This window comes from Corvus moneduloides, chromosome 6 (genome assembly GCF_009650955.1).
Source record: "Corvus moneduloides isolate bCorMon1 chromosome 6, bCorMon1.pri, whole genome shotgun sequence".
Lineage (NCBI taxonomy): Eukaryota > Metazoa > Chordata > Aves > Passeriformes > Corvidae > Corvus > Corvus moneduloides.
Window position 1 is genome coordinate 11,292,310 of NC_045481.1, and position 19,502 is coordinate 11,311,811.

General features: G+C 37.4%; 1 long non-coding RNA gene across 1 annotated transcript in view; it reads left to right on the forward strand.

The window, feature by feature from the left end:
* The window catches only part of LOC116445149, a 274,986-nt gene that overhangs the window by 121,107 nt on the left and 134,377 nt on the right, over nucleotides 1-19,502 (forward strand). The window contains exons 8-9 of the long non-coding RNA XR_004240674.1: nucleotides 961-1,216; nucleotides 17,242-17,439. This is a non-coding gene — a long non-coding RNA (uncharacterized LOC116445149). The remainder of the gene's footprint in view (nucleotides 1-960; nucleotides 1,217-17,241; nucleotides 17,440-19,502) is intronic.

Consider the following 19,502-nt stretch of genomic DNA (forward strand, 5'->3'; position numbering starts at 1 on the left):
AGTGATGCATTGGTTATAGGACACATTGGCAACCTGATATCCACGTACAATATGATGTGTGATATATGTGAGCTAGAAATATATATGTGAATGTCACATCTGGGGAGAAGCACACTTCCTAAACGATGGAAAGTGCGAAGTTAGCCTCAGCTCTTTTCTTCTATATATATACTTGGACTTAGTCATTTACTGAACTGAATTTAAATAAACAAATAAGACTTTATTTGTACTTGGTAGAAAGTTCCAGTCTCTTTCCAGTGAAAACTTTGCCATTAGGTCTTAATGAATAATTAATTTTTCACTTTACTTTCTGAACTAAAAAACCTAAAAAAATATTTCAGATTGACTCATAGTGAAAAATTTTTGTTTATCTCACTGTAATAAAAAATCCAAACATAATGCAAATAAAATAAATAAAACACATATTTCTGCTTACATTAAACATTTTCTGCACCAAAATACTTTATTTCATATAATTGTGGGATTTTTAATCCTCCTTAATTTTAAACACATTTTAAAAGAAAACAATTATTTTGAAAAGTCAAACCATTAAAAACAAACAAATATTTTCAAGTTTTTTATGTACCTCTCTGCTCTCATCCTAGCTACATTTTACAGCAAATAATCTACTAAGTGGTGTTTTTTTTAATGTTGATTTATAAATGATTCCTTTAGCTGTCCTGGTCATTTTCTGATGGCTGCTTGCCATGGTGTCATGTGTTTCGCAAAGTTTTCAGAGAATTGTGGTGCGTCCAGTTTGTGCACCTGAAAAATAAATATGGATAAATACATGTGAAGGCCCTTCCTTATCTATGGTTGGTGTAGGCTGCAGGTTAGGCTTGTTTTAATCTTGAAAATCTTTAATTTCCACAGGGCAAGTGAACCTTAAGGCTTTGTTTTCTGTGCTTGCAAAGGAATCAGACTAACACTGTGTTATCTTATTCTTCATCTACATTTTAGGTCTCCATTTAGTTGATTTTGGAAAGTACGAAGTATTTGAGAGGATTAGAGGTGACAGAAGAAGAGGAATTCAGAGCATGTATTGAGTAAGGGATGTTGACTGTGGAGGGAGATTTTGGAGCTTGTTGTGTTTATGGACAACTGCATTGCAGAGTTCATTTGAATGCTCTGGGATTCATAAACCTGTGTAGCCTGGAAGGCAGGGCCCATTGGAATGAGTCAGAATTTCACTGCAAATGATTTACCCAGCTTTAAGGTAACACTTAAAGAATTAGTGGTAAAATAATTTTTTTTTTTTTAATTCTAAAGGTCTAATTTAAATTGACAAACACACTTGAAACTGCAGATGGGCTCAAGCTGAAAAGTAGAGTGTGTGAAGCCTTTCCAAGCTCAGGCAGGTTGGGATCCAAACCTTCTCCTACTGCTCCAACTTTTGGTTGCTTTTAAATTCCTCTTTGATTCTTTATTATGTCTTGTGTAAATCTAAGATGGTGGCAACAGCTGGTTACAAGGGATTTACAATTGTTTGGGTGGGTGTTTAATGAGAATTCACTTTTTCTCAAGTTGAGCCCTGACTCCTGAGCCAAGCTCAGTGTCCATTAATGCCTAAAAGCTTGCTGCCTAGCTCACGCCTCCAGCTAGGACTAGTTCAATTCTACTAAATTTTCCTTTCAAAGCCTTTTCAAAGGCTTTCCTTCAATCCTTCCCCAGTGAGGCTGGTCTGCTCTCAGCCCCAATGTCATGGCTACCAGTGAAGAGGCCTCAACAGTTGCTCCATGTATTTTTGGACAGGGTAGAAATATAATTATTGTTAGACACATCTAATGCTACTCAACTCATCATGCTACAGAATTGACAATTATCTGAGTGCTGCTTTTCTTCTTGAACAGTATTGAAGCAGTAACTAAAATTTGGATCAGTAGCCAGGAAGATTGCAATTAATGGAGTGACACATACAAACCCCGTTTTGATTTCAGCACTCCTCATTTGACAAGTGTTTACTTAGACAGTGTGTAGTCAAAATGAATTGTCATCTTCTGCAACCCCAAGTGTTTGATATGTCAAAATTCTTGTGAAAATAGATAAACAAAATCTGAAATTTCCAGATGGACAGCTATACTGCAAGCAATCTGCCCATGTTTCAAGTTTGAAAATTATTTGAATCACTTGTTGCAATACAAGCACATCTTAAAATATTAGGACTTGTATCATAGAAGACTTGCTGTAATAATGAAAACAATCTTAGTTTCTATTCAAATAGGTTATGTATTTTGATTTTGGTGGATCTGATTTTATGTCTCTACATTTTCTTAGATGCCCTGCCAAAAGAAAGAGGGAAAAATGTTCCCCAATGAGCCCAACACAGGCAGATAGACCAAAACTGTCCTTGGCAGTGGGGGTCTGCTGTATTTGTGTTCCGGTGAAATCGTGAAGAATGCTGTTGAGTACATTTCCTGTGACTTATCTTCTAAACTGCTTATACTTTTCTGTGATGAGCACGTTGAAAAGCAGCCTGAATGCTCAAAGCTTGATTTTTCAGAGGAAGTTACATGTGCCCTCCAGTAGTCTTTGAGATTTTACATGCTTCAAAATGCAACCTGAAGTTAAGTAATATAGTTGTTGTTCTGTATGTGGTTTGAGAGATGTGCTTTGCAGATATCTAAAATCTCATTTGTGGACCTTAAAAGTGTAGATACCTGGATGTGGAAAGTGTAATTAATTTATGAATCTTTTTATCCTTCCTCCTTCATTTCTATCCAGCTGTGTATGTGACATTAGCCTACCTGGTATAGATGCAGAAATCCACATGTAATGTGCAAGCCCCATATTAACTCTTTCCAAATGAGCCATACAAACTCTGTAAGTCTGCTCATTACCTGGAATGGTCAAGCTGTTTTTTGTGTAGGCTAGAGAGGAAGTTTACATCAAGATGACAATTCTGAGTTTTACTGAGGTCAGAAGGGCATAGACTCAAGCACTGAGATTCTGACACTAGTTGTGAAATTTCGGTAGCTTGTATAATTTTGTATATTACTGATGAAAGGTGTATACAAAAAGTTTATACAAGTTTCTTGAATTTTAGAGAATATCGTTCCTGTTTTTCAATGAGCTCAACCCTGAACTTTCTTATGGTTATGTCAATTTTACATAGTTTTCTTTGCTGAATTTAGTCCTCATACGCTGGGGCCACACAGCCCGCCGCGGTCCTGCCCCGGGCCAGCCCCCGCCTCTGCCGGGCAGCTTGGGACTGCGGCGTGAGAGCAGCGCCCGTGCCGAAAGTGAAAAAAAAACCCCAAAAAACCCCTGGGATCACACGGGCCAGCCTGCCCTGAGGGTATCGGTGTGGCGCTGCGGCTCCGCGCACCGCACAGCGCAGGAACCGCGACACAGCACCCCCCTCCCATACTCGCCAGGCCACCCTGACGAGAAGTGAAGAAAGTAGCAACTGAAAAGATGTCATCCCAGCAGCCCCAGCAGAAGAAAGAACGCGATAAGCTACAAAAGCAGCTGCTGTTTGAGAACTCAACCAGCACCAATCTCCAAAGTCAACAACAACCAATCGCCTCATCACTTTAAATTTAACTATTTTGCATGGTTTTACCATTTTTTCTGTTGTATAAAAATTATGCCCTTCCCTTTTCAATTTAATATGAAAGGGGGGGATGTGGTGGTCTATTTACCCACTGCTTTTCTTATTCCACATTGTTCCCCCCCTTTCCCCTGCCCCTAGCCCTGGCTACTCCCTACTGGTTCCTGTACCCCAACTCCACCCATGTACCACCCCTGAGACCCTGAGAAAACCCCCCTGCTCTGTGACCAGGAGGTCTCTCAGCCTCAGGAAACCACCTGGATGCGATGCAACAATGAAAGTCCTCTGAGGCCTCTATGAGGGTCCCTCTTCTGCCTCTTTTGCTATCTCTGTGTTGCAGAGCCCAGCTAGCCAGAGCAGGAGTTCAGGGCTGACCAAAAAGGACTACGGGAGGGCAGAATGGCTGCCCTGCCCTAAGCAGCTCTGCTGTGCTCTCCAGGAAAGCTGCAGCTTGTTAAACCAAACCTAGCACTGCAACACTTATATATAAAGGAAGACACACTCTATGTGAAAGGGAGGAAAACTACATTACAACGGAGCCTCAATTCATATCTCATCTCTTGCCTTCATATAGCAGCAGCTACTACCCCTACAGTAAAGGAAAGTTGAAATATCCCCATATCCATCAAAATGAATGGCTGAAATTGAGATGAAATTATTTTCTGACCCCATACTCACAGACACTTACTTCCTGAAAAATGCAATTTTGATGCTGAATTCATTGTTCTATCTTACATTGCTACATAAATTATTAGTTGTCATAAATGATTAATTCATTTTGGAAGTTCACTGACCCAGTGACAGCTAGGAGCAGTTTGTTCCTCAGGTCCACTGTAGATAACACAAAAAAGTAACATTTATGACAATAAGATCTGAAAAAACTTTACCTACACATAGCATTATATGTGGTATTGGACACTTTGAAACAGAGGAGAAAAAAGCACATTATATAGTGTATTGCATTTTGAACATAGCTATATATGTCAAAGCTAACACCCATTTTCATCTCTGCTTTCTAAATGTGACCCTTTTGTTTTATTTATTGTTCATGTTTTAAACAGAAGATGGGAGGAAGAAAGAAAGAAAGAAAGAAAATAAAAAAATGTAATTTGCATTGTGAAAAGCCAATGGTATTTGATACTAGTTGATGCTACATAGATTTAGCTCATATTTCCACATTTTCTGTAGTATAGGTCTTATGAATCTTATTATATACAGTGCAAAAAAAAAATCCAATATATTAAACAATGTCTTACATTTATATAAATCACTACAGCTTTGTACAGCATGTAGAGGACTAAGTATTAAATGTATTGGGAGGTTGGAATATGAGCCCTAAGGTCCCTTCCAACCCAAACCATTCTATGCTGCTCTGATTCTATGTGCTATATTATACAGGTATTAACTGTCGTGTATGAGTAGCTTGGTATCTATTGATGAAAAGCTGCATCTCACGTATGCTTAATAATTTTATGTGGACATTGAACAGGGGAAGGGTTTTACTGGACCATTATTTGCAGTATTCTGTGCTGGGGATGAACTGCATCATGTAATCCCATTCCTAGCCTCAATGTCTTTCATCATTACTTTTTGCTCTTGCACTTCTTTCAGGAAGCTTGTTCAAGGCTTTATGCAGCTGATTGTAAGGAAACTTGTTCTTTTTTTCTTTCTTAAATTAATTCAGGCCACTTTATTTCCCTCCCAACGTAACCCCATAGTTAGTCCTCCAGTTCTTACCTTATGCTAACACAGTTCATAGAGAGCAGCCACATTTCATCTGTGCTCTCATTTTTGTCTCTCCTCTCAAAGTAGGCTCTCAGTTCCACACAAGGATGACTAGACCTTCCTTCCACCTGTTCTGGTCTGAGTTCATCTTTGCACACAACGTAACACAGAGCACTGTCTTCAGTTTACTGTTTTCTTTTATAATGATATTAATACATCCCAATTTCTATTGGAAATACTTTGCTTTTGCTGTGGGCTAGTATCACATTGCGCTTTATCGTCACTCTGGTGACTCATCGTAATCTTGTGATTAAGTTCTGTGCCCAGGTCTTCTGCTGGATCTGTCATTTCCAGCTGACCAGAACCTTTTTTGTAATGGTACTTATTAGTCACAGTACACTTAGTGAAGAAATATGTTGGCTATCGCATTCAGGAACAAGTAGGTCCTACCATATTTGGTAGCATGTTTTTCCAATATGTCTGGGAAATTTATGTGTCCACACAGTGATACAATTTCTGACAGCCATTTTCTTTCCAACAAAATATTAATGAGGTCCTCATCCAGGTTCAGATTTGATCTATGCGAGGCAATGGCAAACTTCTGACCCTAATTCATTTTAAAGCCCTTCATTCAAATTGATTTTGACCTTAAAAGCTATGGTTTTATCCATGTTAATACAGATTTTTATTTGCAGAAGTGGTCTTTATTAAACTATGGCAGTATTCTACTCCTGATTTTATTTCCAGCTTTCAGAAGATTATCATATATTTCAATATCCACTTTCCAATAATGAATGTTAGTCCACCAAGTCTTGTTATGGCTCTACTGTCTAATTTCATGTCCTCCCCTATTGGTTTCACTTCCTCTGGTTTGTAACCTTGCCACCTTTCATTGGTTTCCAAACAGCAAAGTTGTCTCTCTGTTACCTCACCCACTTCAACTCAATCCTTTATAATCCTTTCACTAACTGAATTGTCTCCATGATTACTCTATATTCTCTGCTTACACTTTTCTCTTTGCTGCTTCTGCTGGTGTTTTTTTCTTTTTGCTGAACTCTTTCAACTGTTTTTCTTTTGCCTGTGTAGCAAAGAGGGATTTGGAGACTGGAACATGACTTTTTCCAGTTTTCTTCCTTGGGTCTCTTAGTTTAAAGCTCTTCTGAATGGTGATGCTAGTTTGAATCTTACAAAATCAGTCACTCAGGAACTCTGGTAGAGGCTGTTTCACATGGGCATTTTCTCCAAATGCTTCCTTGTATATTTATTTTATTATATTACTTCATTTAAGGTATATGTTGGACCTGAATCATAGCATGATTGGGTTCTTTTTTCCCTGTGGCGAGAGGTTAGAATATTTGTAGAAATATTGTCAGTTGCCATAAAAGGATGTAAACAACTTCTTCCCTCCAGTTCAAGAAACAGCCCCTCTAGAGCATGTACAAAGTCAAGAATCTTGATTTAGCAGCAGAGTTATTCAATGTAAATCTCGTGTAAGCCACAAAGCCATTTTGGCTGCCACTTCTCAGAAAGCTGCTTGTGCATGTAGGGTACACATTGGCAAATCTTCTCCTTCCCATCATCCTGATCCAAAGAAATGTCCCTATGGAAATACTTCTAGAGAGACACACAATCTTCAATTGGCAATCCTTTTTCCTTTGGATGCCTACCTTTTTACCAAGAAAGGCCATTTCTTGATTAATCTGAATGCACTATGTATTTGTCGTATTTCTGATTTCTTCAGATGCCTCTGACTGCTCATTCCAGCTGACTGGACAGCTGGCTTATTCTGAACAGAGCCAGGTAATGCTTCTCTGTGGAGCAGATGTCATTGAACACAATCAGTGCATTCCACTAAGTCTGCCAGATGTCTTCTGACTTAGTCAACAATTTTCTTTTTCTTTTAAGGGTCTTGGGAGGGTATGGGTCCACCAATGTAAGAATACAGTTGAAAAAAAGATTACAGTCATGTTGAGTGTCCTCCCCTAAATCCAGTCAAGTCTCCAGACAACTCTACAGTCACGACTATCTGGAATATTTGGTTGTCAGCCATCTTAGTTAATTAGTTGCAAGGAGCATTACTGGCTCCAATAGATGTTATATCTCTTCCAATGTTAGTAGTGGATCATCCACTTTTAGAAGAATTCTTCAATGGATGATTCTGGCACTTTCTGATCACTTTTGACCCTCTATCTTTAATGATTGATTTGTTCATACAAAAACTTGTGCTTACATTTGAAAGTGCAACTATTATCACTAAACACAGAGATTAGATTTCCTTATGTGCAAATTGCCAGAGCAGGTCCAAGCTGAGAGTTTATATTGTGGATGAAATTTGCACAGATGTTCACTTCTTATGTATTTGAAACTTTTGGCATCCAGAACACTGGAGAGTGAAAAATTCCCCTTGTACTTCTTTCTGTGGGGGGGAAAAAAAAAAGAACAAAAAAAGAAAAAAAGTGGGGTCTGAACATTTTCCACTGGTTTGTTTTCTGTCTTTGTTCCCATCTACTTATGCTCCAGCATTTTCATGTGGCACTGTGGCAAATACAGGTGTATAATTCATGCTGATTCTTTTGTCTGCTTGAAAAAGGCTTTTGTCTTTGGAAAATTTGACCCTATCTGTTCATGGACATTTTTGACAACTCTGTGTATTTTTTCTTCTGTTTCAGTAACCTCTTGGTTGGCCAAAGGGACACTGTGTTGACACTACCTTGGCCAAAAAAACTCCTGGAGTTTCAATTGGCAGGGTTATTTTCCAATTTCTTCCCTTGGTTACTGGGACATGCAGCTAACTTTATGCAGCTTCTTTGTTTCAGCCAAAAGACAGGAACATTTTGTGGAGAGAGAAAAGTGTGCACTCTTTACATTCTGTTTATTTTATATTTGAGGAGTCCTTGAGGGAGGATGTTTTACATCACTTCATAGTTTTAATAAGGAAGCTGTCAGATTTTATTTAACTGGGCATTATTAAGTGAAAGGATACAAATACTTCAAACATCTTTATACATATTTTCCAGAAACTTGCTTCACCACATCAGCTTTTCAGAATCTGAAATGTAACACACTTTAATTACACATAATGTGATCATAATGTGATGTAATGAAGAGCTTGTTAGTCTTCAGCACAAGTAAATAAAAGAAAGCAACTCAAAACCTTGAATTTAATTTGTGTATTTTTCACTTGCATGTTTTTCTGTGCATGTCTTAACATCTGTTGCATGTTCCTCTCTTGCCTACTCCTATTTTTTTTTTCAGTGGTGCTTTTCCTGATGTACTCTGTGAGCTTGGAAATAAATAGGTAGAGGGGAGAGGGGGTAAACTGGGAAAAAAGAGTTCCTGTCTTGTATTTACCACTTGCAAAAGTGCAGACTGGCCCCTTTCTGATACAGTATTTTAATTTATTTATAGTCTGCTTTCATAGTAATTTTTCTTAATTGCTTATTCTCTCCAGCTGAAACACTGAAGGCAACAACTTCAGAGCTCAGAGAAATCACTTGGCACTAAGAAATGACCAATCAGAACAAGGACAGCAAAACTTTCCTGGGGCAGATCCATTGCCATAACAATGAACTTAGGCTGATTAGACTTCTGGTTTTTTTCTTGTGTATACATTTTTGCAATGATATCGGCATCTATATTTCATTAAAAGCTCAACACCCCCATCCTTGTCTTGTTTCTCATACCTTCTAAAAGATTTGCTTTCTTCACATACTGGTCTCTAAATCTTGTAAAAATTGTCACAGCATGACATAAATCTCACACATATAAAGTGTTCCTGTTAATGTTCAAAAAATGAAGTGCAGTTAAACAAGTCAAAGGTGGTTATCTAGCTACTTGCAGAATAATTAATAAACAACACTACTTTGATATAAGAAGTTTGTTTTACCTGAATAAACTACACTACTTTGATATAAGAAGTTTATTTTACCTACAAGAAGGGTAATTTGAATGTTAGCTAAATTCTAGCATTGCTGAAGACCATTCATTCTCATTCATAAAAATATACCTTTCATTTGAATGAAAGCAGCTGAAATTATTGACAGTAGATTCCTTTTAAGGTCAAAATGATGTATCTTTCTCCTCTCCTAGTTTTTAATGATGTCTGGGATTTCAAAAGAACCTATGGGATTTAGCAACAATTTCCCTCTAAAGGCCACTTGGATTTGGAAGTCTAACTCTTCTAGGTTCTTTCAAAAATACAAGCTGTTATTAATAAACTATCATCCAATGCCTGTAACATTACATCAGACTTCAGCTTTTTTTAAGTCCAGGAGACCATATGGGTAGTTTATTCTCAACCACTTCTAGGAACTTCTAGCTATCTTACCAAATATTTAAGAAAATTTGTTTAGGGGTGAGAGATCACTGGTAATTTGGCATCCGCTCTAGGAATTAATGCAAAGAGGGGGCACTCATTATTTACTGACCTGCTTTATTGAACTACAAAGCACTGCAATAATAATCTGATTTAACTGTGAAGGTGTTCTTATAAAGAGAGATTACATTGATTTTAATACATCTAGTTCCTCATAGCTAAATGATTTGAAAGAAGACCTACATCATAAGTAAACGGGTGTAATTTTATAATATTTTCCATAAGTAACTAGGAAATCATGATAGCTTTTGGAGATATTCAAACTCATCTTCCTAATGCTAATGTGCTAATATGAAATGTGCTAATATGAAAACCTTATGAAATCGTTTTTTACACCCCTCATATCACTTTTCTGTGGGAAACTGCTTTTACCAGGATGTGTCTAGATTTATTGTGGAGAAAAAGTGAAAGTGTTTCAAAGAAATCTGTTAAATGATTTTGCAGTTAAAACATGATTGACACAGTTTCAGGACTAATACTTCAAGTGTATGCTTTACACTTCAGAGGGATGATTCTTGAAATACTAACCTTTCAATTAAAGAGAAAAAAATCCTCACATTATTAGATTTCTTAGGTTAGGTCTCATGGACAGCAGTTGTGAATTCAGTGTCTCCTCCTGTATGATATTGCTGTGATTGAGGCAATCATATTGTTGAGACAGGTCCTGCAAATGTTTCCTCACTCTGATTGCTACCAAATCCTAGCTGCCTGCTGCCTCCTAGAATAAACATATGGTAGGAAAGCTGCTGGTGGAAATTTTGTTTTATATTCAGTGTAACAGGGTAACAATGGTAACAGTTGCCACTGTTCAAAGGGAAATGACTGATTCAAAACAAAACCTTAACCTGGCAACCTGTGAGACCGAGACAAGCAGTGATGCCAGTCAAAACAGCAAAGGCTGTACTGTTCCTCCTCCCTCGGTCTTTCTCCTACTATGAAAGGCTGTATTATGTTTACAGTGTTTATTTTATCTCTGAACCTTTTGCTGATGCAGTTCTCCAGTGCTTTTTTATAGTCAGTTCCTGCTCTTAGGTGGAATACTTGAAGAAATTGTCAGTCTGTTCTGTCTGTTGCTGTTGTGCCTGTGTTGCACTTCAGTGCCTGAAGTTTTACTGTGTGTTACACAAAGCTTCTGCCTTGACTGGAACTGGAGAAGCTGCTCCAAGAGAGGGGTAGGATGTAGCTGTACCATGTTGGGAATAGGTAAGACAGCCAACAACTGCAGGTAAGCTCAGGCAAGGCATCCTACAATGTCTGGCAGCATCTGGTGAGGCATCTGACAAAACTCCTCTCATTCCCTATAACATGCTGGGTCAAATGTGGGTGGAAGGACGTTTTGGTTGGGTCAGGGTGGGACTGCACACCAGGCAGATGAGTTCTTGAATAAGACTGTTATGGTCCAGCAGTTTGGGCCCACAGATCCTGCACTGTGGCAGAGAGAGAAGGAGCCAGGTGGCACCCTGGGGCACCCCAGGTTTGAGGCAGAGGAGCAGCTGACCAATACCATACTCTGCAGCCTAAGCACAGAGCAGCAACATGAAAATTAATGTTATTGATACCTCTTGTGGAGAATGTCAGTCACCTTATGATGATACTACTTTCTGTGCATAGTTTGGATAATGCCTTTACTTCCAAGGAGATCCTGAAGTGGAGCAGTCAGCTGCTGTCACCTGAACAGCATCCTGCACTGCAGTGTGCTCCTTGTAACACACTTCAGCAGTGACTATAGCCCACAGCAGATTAAAGAGATGAGCATAAGTCAAATTGTCAGTCATTATCTCTTTGAAAACAAGGTCTTCTGTTGCAATCACTAGATTTTGCTTAGCAGGCTGTAGCTTCCTGAGAGCTTAGCGGGGCTGCTTAGGGCAGTTCGACCCTGGCTGCCCTCCCGTAGTCCATTTCAGACGGCCCCATGATCTTGCTCCAGCAGCTAGCAGCACTACAACCAGTGATGGCAAACGAGGCAAGAAGGGTCTCCCACGAGGGCTTGAGAGGATTTTAATCACATCTTGTCCCCACGATCCCCAGATGTAGAGAGACCTCATGATCCGGGCTTGGGGGGGTTTGTCAGGGGCTCAGGAGCAGTCCCTGGGTGGGGTTGGGGTACAGGAACCAATAGGGAGAGCCTGAGGGAGTGGTCAAGGCTAAGGGCAGGGGAGAGCAGGAGGGGGAACGTGGCACCACAAAAGCAGTGGGTTAACTACCATAGTCTTCCATGTTGGTAAGGGCACTAAACACATGAATTACCCAAAAAAGAATCACAGATACTATCTGCATTCATTGGAGCCAATAGTTCCCAAATAACCTTCTTAAGCCAGGAAGAAATTTAGCCAAAATGCACCCAAAGACCTGACCTTTGCCCAGCACCTCCCATACCTTGGTGAGTGACTTTGGCCAGGAATGAAGCAGAGAAACATTGGCATTTCCTCTGTCAAAATATTATTCTGCCCCCATGGATGTAGACAGTCTTTTCAAAATACATTCATTTTTATCTGCAAAACAACAAGAAAATTTTCTCGCAAGAGGAAACTTTAAAATCAGCTACTCAGAGAAACAGCTTATTTGAACCAGACTATTTGCAAGTCCAAACAAATATGCTTGGCCAGAATATCAAGATGGAGGAAAATACATATTTCTTCTGCAACTGCAGGTTTATAGATTTAATACCCTTATGCCTCATATGGTGAGTTTTGGAGTTTCTTTTGCTGTAGCTGTTATCTTCTTGTCCAGTGCATTTGCTTGCTAGGGACTGACCATAAACTTGGATGGTCTGTGTAATGAAAGGGCAGGAAGAGGATGCTAGATGTAACCATAACTGTATCAGAGAGGAAGAGATATTTAAAAAGTTAGTATGGTACCTCCCCAAAGTACAAGCACAGCTTCATGTGAAACTCACTTTGTTAAGATGGCAGGGAATCAACCACTGGTGCAAGGCTACTGTTCCAAGTTATCCACAGCTGTCTTTTGATAAAAAATATTTCCCACTTTCCATTTCATAGACAAAAGACAGGGTCTGATGCCACCTGATAAGACCAAGGAAAACTTCAAGCCGTTGCTTGTACCAATTTTAACCAGGAAAGGAGTTGGTAATGAGTATTTGACGCAGCAGACTGAGACTGAGTGAAAGAGGCTATTTGCTGGAGAGCCAGCATCTCCCTCCTCCTATTCTGATTGCAGTCATTTTCCTTAATCCATTTTCAGCTGAAAATTTTGCTTTGGAGCGAAGTAATGCTGTGGTTACTTTCCTGACCAGCCTTCTTGTACCCACACTAGGAGGGCCTGTCTCTCTGCTATAAAGACTTTTCCTAACATCTAATCTAAGTCTTCATCCACATGTGAAGCTAATTACTCCTTGCCATCCTTTGATGGAAACAGGACATGTGATGACTTTAAAATTTTTAAAGTCAACATTGGCTGATGTTTATAATTCTGTCTTCAGTCTTCTGTTTTTTCCTGATTGGTCACATTTTATAAATTTCCCCTTGTTCTTTGTTCTCCTCAGGACTCTTTCCAGTTTACCACATCTTTCTTAAAATTGAGAGACCAAAATAGATGTAGCAGAGGCTTTACCAGTCATTAGTAGAGTGGATAATTTCCTCCCATGTTTTATGTAGAGCTTTATTTTTAATAAACACAGAATTATATTATTCTGTTTTGAAACGTTCGTCTACAGTTGACTCATATTCAGTCTGTGATCCAACTTACCCAGTTCTTTCTTTTCCAGCCTCCCCTTTTTGATACTATATATTTGAGATTTTCTTTTAATGCAGAACTTTGAACTTTATAAAATTTCATCTAAGTGATTTCATTCCCCTCTCCCCACCAATTTATCACACTTACTTTGGATCTTCTCTTTCAAATTGCTTTCAGTCTCTTCCACTTCTGTCTTTGCCCAAGTTTTGGGACTATTTCCTGTTCCACCAAGTTATTAATGACTTCAACTGTTCTGAGACCTTCTCAAGCATAACCTAGTTTGAAAATGAGCCATTGGCAGTCACTTTTTTCCACACAGTTGTATACTTATAGAAATAATATCTAGATAATATTCCACTAGTTCTCTTAGTGAAAAAGTTGTTTTAAAGAGAATATCTGTAATTTTTATATTTATTTCCCTAAATTTATCCTTTTTTTTTTTCTTGAGTATAATTATTCTAAAATGATAAAAATTGTTCTGTGCATTTCACTCATTCTGTTTCTAAGCATCCTAAGCTTCCTGGATCAAATTCTTCAGCTGGTGGTTAATTGAGTTCAGCTATAACACAATTCCTTATCTGGTGAATAAGACTCCAGGTTGGTGTTTGTTCTTTACACATTGACAAGCCAAGGGAACAAAATGTACAAAATGAAGTGTGTTGCTTCTAAAAGTATATGCCTGCCTGTCACATTATCCTTCCTGTGCTCTTTCAGTTAGGACTATACAATTTTGTCTGGTTTACAATATTTTTTTTAAAATTGCATTTCCTTCATCTGATGTTTTTTGCTGCTTACTTTCTTTTCCTTCAAGCCTAGCATTTCAACAACTTCTTTTTTAAATGGCCACTGCAGATTGAAATGTTTAGATTTTCATACTTATCAAAATAGCCTCTGGATTTTCCTTAAAAAAGGGAAATATTTTAAGGTGGGCTTAAAATATTTCATTTTTTTTATTATTATCTATTTTATTTGTCTATTTACTTATTTATTTATATGAGTCAGCCAGGATAAAATGGAGCCCATATTTTATTTCTCCCGTAGCATCAATAAAGTTTCAGATTTTAGTAAAGTTCCACAAATAAAGTGCAATATTAAAATATGTTTATTAAAAAGGATTATATCTATTAATATTTTTAACAAATATTACTTTCCCTGGCTCCACTAAAGCTTCTGTATAAAGAATAGTGCTGGAGGATTTTTGAGTTATGTAGACAGATATATCTAGTAATTTTTGTGGTGATTTTGTAGAGCAAGGCTTTACTGTAAGGGTTTGAATAACAGGATATGACTTTTAATATAAATACAATAATGCACAGATAATGTGATGCATAGTCTTTTTTCAGCTCCTAATTTTAATGAAGCTTTTCTGAGGCATTGAAAAATACTTCCACAGTGGTTGCATTATTAACTCAGTGCAAATACACTTGGACATTAGACAATGCTCTCTGTTGGGTAATTTTTTTCAATATTATGTCTTCTTCAAATAAGATTTAACGAGAACCTTTGCACTACAGTGAGAATAAAGCCAGTGTCTAGAATGTGGTCTATTTTTTGTTAAACACTGGCTCTTAAGAAATGCTGTCTTTTATTAATGATAATAGCCTTCCTCAGGGGTCAATACTGGCACTAGTGCTCTCTGACATCTTTGTTGGTGACACGGACAGTGGGACTGAGGGCACTCTCCGCAAGTTTGAAGATGACATGAAGCTGTTTGGTGCAGCCGACATATTGGAGGGACGGGTTTCATCTCTCGTGTGAAGACAGGCTGAGAGAGTTGGGGATGTTCAGCCTGGAGTAGAGAAGGCTCCAGGGGGAACTTGTTGCACCTTCCAGTAGCTAAAGGGGCTATAAGAGAACTGAAGGGGGACTTTTTACAATGGCATGGAGTGATAGGACAATGGGGAATGACGTCAAACCTGCTAAAGGGAGTAGATATTAGATGTTTAGATTAGGTATTAAGAAGAAATTCTTTACTGTGAGGGTGGTGAGGCACTGGCACAGGTTACCCAGAGAAGTTGTGGCTGCCCCATCCCCAGTAGTGTTGAAGCCCAGGCTGGATGGGGCTTTGAGCAACCTGGTCTAGTGGAAGGTGTCCCTGCCCATGGCAGGGGAGTTGGAATTAGGTGATCTCTGAGGTCCCTTCTAATCCAAACCATTCTGTGATTATATGATTTTATGATATGAGATAAAAGTCAGTCAGTTAGTTGAAAGTAACCTGTTGTAGCAGACACTAAAAATCGTCAATCAGATTAGTCTCAGTATCAGTATGTTTGTCCCAAAAATATACTATTATTTAATTTTAATTGCATTCTGGTTTCTAATTTTTTAAAACACATTTTCTTAGTTTTGTAAAGCTTTGTTCTCAGTTGTGAAAACTTGAGATTTATTATTTCATTTGAAATGAAATTTCCTATTATTTAGGATTCTTAAGACCTGGAGATTGAAGGAAAAAATGAAATATTTGTAAATCGTTCAATGGTCATAATAATTTCTTCAATTGTTTTCTTATTTTCAAGCTCCTGGTAGGAATACTTGTATTTTCTGAAATTAATACCTGTTTGGTCTTTGTGTTTTACTTTTGTGTGTGCAACTTAGTTTGTATTTGATTCTGAACAGTCATTATATCTCTTGAGTATAAAAAAGTCTAGGCAAAATTAAATGAATCATGTTTATGAGTTATAACAAATAATGCACAAATAAGAAGGGATAAGTGCTCACTCTAGTTTAAAATATCATAGATCTTTAATATTGACTCATGGTTTGAAAAATTAATGTTGTTTCCGTATTCACTATTTATTGAGTTGATTGAAATCTCTGTTTTCCAGCAAAATAGTGTTATGTAAGCTCTGTTATCTGTACTGATGAACCTGATTCACTAGGTGTACTTGAATGGGACAAAAGAATTTGAAGAGCTAATATTAGAAGTTTGTTTGTGTCGTAGTTTCTAAAGTAACTGAGTCTCAGACTGCAATACAAATTAGAGACTCCTACTTTCTTGCAAAATTTCATATCAGTATTCAAAAATGTTGTGCCTATAATATTTATACTCTCTAATAACTATCTTTTGCTTCAAAAATTTATAATACCCTTTTCTTTCTGGAACAGCCTAGTATTTCAGTGGTTTCATATAACTTATTTTTTAAGCTACCTAATTTGTTTTTATTTGAAGATTTGTTAGGTTAAGTGGTTTCTTCAGACTACATTTATTTTCTTTGATATGTGACATTATCTGAATGATAGCCTCTGTGTTGAAGTTCTATGTTTGACTAAGTGATTTTGCTGAAACTGTAAGCTAAGATCAGGCAAGGTTTCTTCTCAAGCCATAATGCTAGCAATTGAGTCTGTTTGTGTGATATGATTGGCAGAACAGAATGACTAATCTTACAATGAATAATTTATTTGATAAATGTAGATTCTCACTTTACTTCACTACATTTTAAGAACAAAGCAGATATTTTGAATTATTCATTATTCAGATTTAAAGATTTTTTATAATAAAAAAAAGATTGTTATTGATAATTTCCCTGGCAGTCTTGATTCAGATAAATTTGAAACTCGAGTGTAACTCTAAGTGGTTAATTTCTGGTCCATGTTAAAGATAGCTTCTGCTACAAAATTGGATACACTTTTGAGTGCCTGGCACCATTGTTCATCATGAAGTTTTAAAATATGGTTTCTATGAATGCTTGTGCATCAGTTCAGAGGCTCACTTATATATAGTATTTGTACCATATGATTGCTTGAGCATTTGTGGAAAGCACATATAAATGATATTCGAGCATATTCAAGGTGTATTTGTTTATAAATAAATGGGAAGGGAAACAAACTATTAATTTTACATTATTTTGGCTGAGCTTATAAATTATGTAATTTGTAGCTTCATTCTGTTCCAATTCAGATCTGCTTGCTTCTGTGGAGGAAGGCTTTGCACCAAGTGCAGAACTGGGTGACAATGTGGAAAGATCTGCTGCAGCTTTCTGCTCTTCCAGCTGAACCTTTCTGCTCTGGTTCTTCTCCCAAGTCTGCCTGCTTTGTGCTGCATCAGTGGAAAACTGAAAGTCTGAGAGTTATCCTGTGTGAGGCATCCCTGTGAAAGGTTTGTGCTTCTCCTTACATGGTCTACAGCTTAAGAAGATTAATCAAAAATCTCACTCTCCTTGAAATTGGGCAGCAATTTACTGGAAGTGCTAGGATTTGTCTCCCAGGATGACAAATAAAAATTACATCTGTGCTTCCATCTTTTCCCTGTAGTTTACCAGAAGAAGGTGTGAAGATTTAAGGTCATGACAAAATCTTCCAGGAAGACAATGGGGTGTGAATTTTTGGCCTCAGGAATTTGTTTGCTGTAATTAGATTACTGGGAGAGATTTTTGCTCCTGCAGTGCTTGTTTTCTGAAGGGAACTCTGCATACAGCAGATAAAAACAAATGTTCTTAAAATAGGAATTGCTATCTGGAAAAGTTAAAAATGCAGTTCAGTCTTCAGATATTCAAATGCAGGCCAAATGAGAAACTATTTAGAGCTTTGTGGACAGAATAGAATAAGTGCAGGGTCTCTAAAATGTTATGCTAGAAATAATATTCCTGAAGAAAAGAAGAATTGATTTCCATCTAAACACACAATATATGCTGAAAATTTTTTAGCATTTGTGGGAACATCAGGACTACTTCCAACAAAAAACTTAATGTAAATTTTTAGCTCAACTTAGGTTTATTTAGTTTGAGACAGAAATACTGATGCCCAGTGAAAACTTCAATGCTAATAAGGATAAATAATCAAACATATTTCATGGTAAATATTTTAAGAATTTTACCTGTGTTCTTCAGACCCAACCTATACTCTCAGTATTGTTAGTATCCTGATGAAAATGTGTTTTCAATCTCTGGCATTCCAAGTTTGTAAGTAAATAATTCTGTCCTTGAACCAGAGCGCAGATTAATTACTAGCTGGACATTTTTTCCTCTTGACCAGAGAATGTGAAAGTTTTTAACAAAGGGAATATTCATTAATCTTGTGACATGTTATTTTTGGAAGACAGATATGTATTTCTGAGGGGAAAAAAACACTTACAAAGTTTAAACAAAGGGCCAAATTTTCTGTATACTTGTATATCCCATGTTTCCCAAAAAAGATGATATAATAGCTGTGTGTCCTTGTACTGTCAAGTGCAATGTCTGGCTACTATGAAGCAGAATATTTATTTTGAGGCATTAAAGGATTAAATATGTATTCAGGCCAAATCAGACAGTCCTGTTTTAAAAAGACACTTGAAAAAATCAATTGCTAACAGTATGAAGAAAATGATTTAAAGAATGACAATGAAAATATGTAATAAAGTAGACAGACATACATCATTGATGGGCTGTGTAAGTAAAATCAGTGGCTTCTCTACCAGGAAGTTTCATCAGTTTAGGAGGTGGATGGATAAAACCAGGTATATATATGGTATATATATATATGGTTTTTTTTTTTTTACTTAGTCATGTTACTTCAGCATTAGGAGGAGCAATATCAGTGCAGCTCTGGCTTACTTGCATCATGAGGAATGTTGCTCCAGAATGTTGCCGTCCCTGGGTCCTCTTTAACTTGCTTTATTTTTTTAATTCATAAAAGGTATTATGGCCTGTGTGTATTATACGTGTGTTCCTTTGATCCATAGAGTATCTGAATCTGTTACAGGTTGTAGGTGGCAAGTTTGGATCAAAACCTTTGATTTAAGAGCACTGCCTTGGTTGTAGGAATCCTTGGAGCAGTTTCTCTTATCAACAAATGTTGTGAACATTCCACAAATACTAAGGAACTTTTGAGTTGTAGACTAAAGATCTGAATTTTTCCACTGTTCATTTTTCAGTGGGGTAAAATTAGATAATTTTCCTGAGTAATGGCAAACCCCAACTTTCACTTGAATTTAAAGGGCAGAAATTCCTTCTGACACAGAATACTTAGAAATATGCAAAATCTTTCTTGAACAGCTCTAAAGCTGGTACTTTGGATCAGATGAATTCTAAAACATCACAGGTTGGAGAAATCTAAAAAAAAAAAAAAAAAAAGAAAGAAATTTTTGGGACTACTAAAGACTCTAGATCCTAAAAGCTAAAGCTATGAGAAAGGAAAAACATCACAGTAGCAAAGAATAGGAACAAAGGGCTACTTAATAAA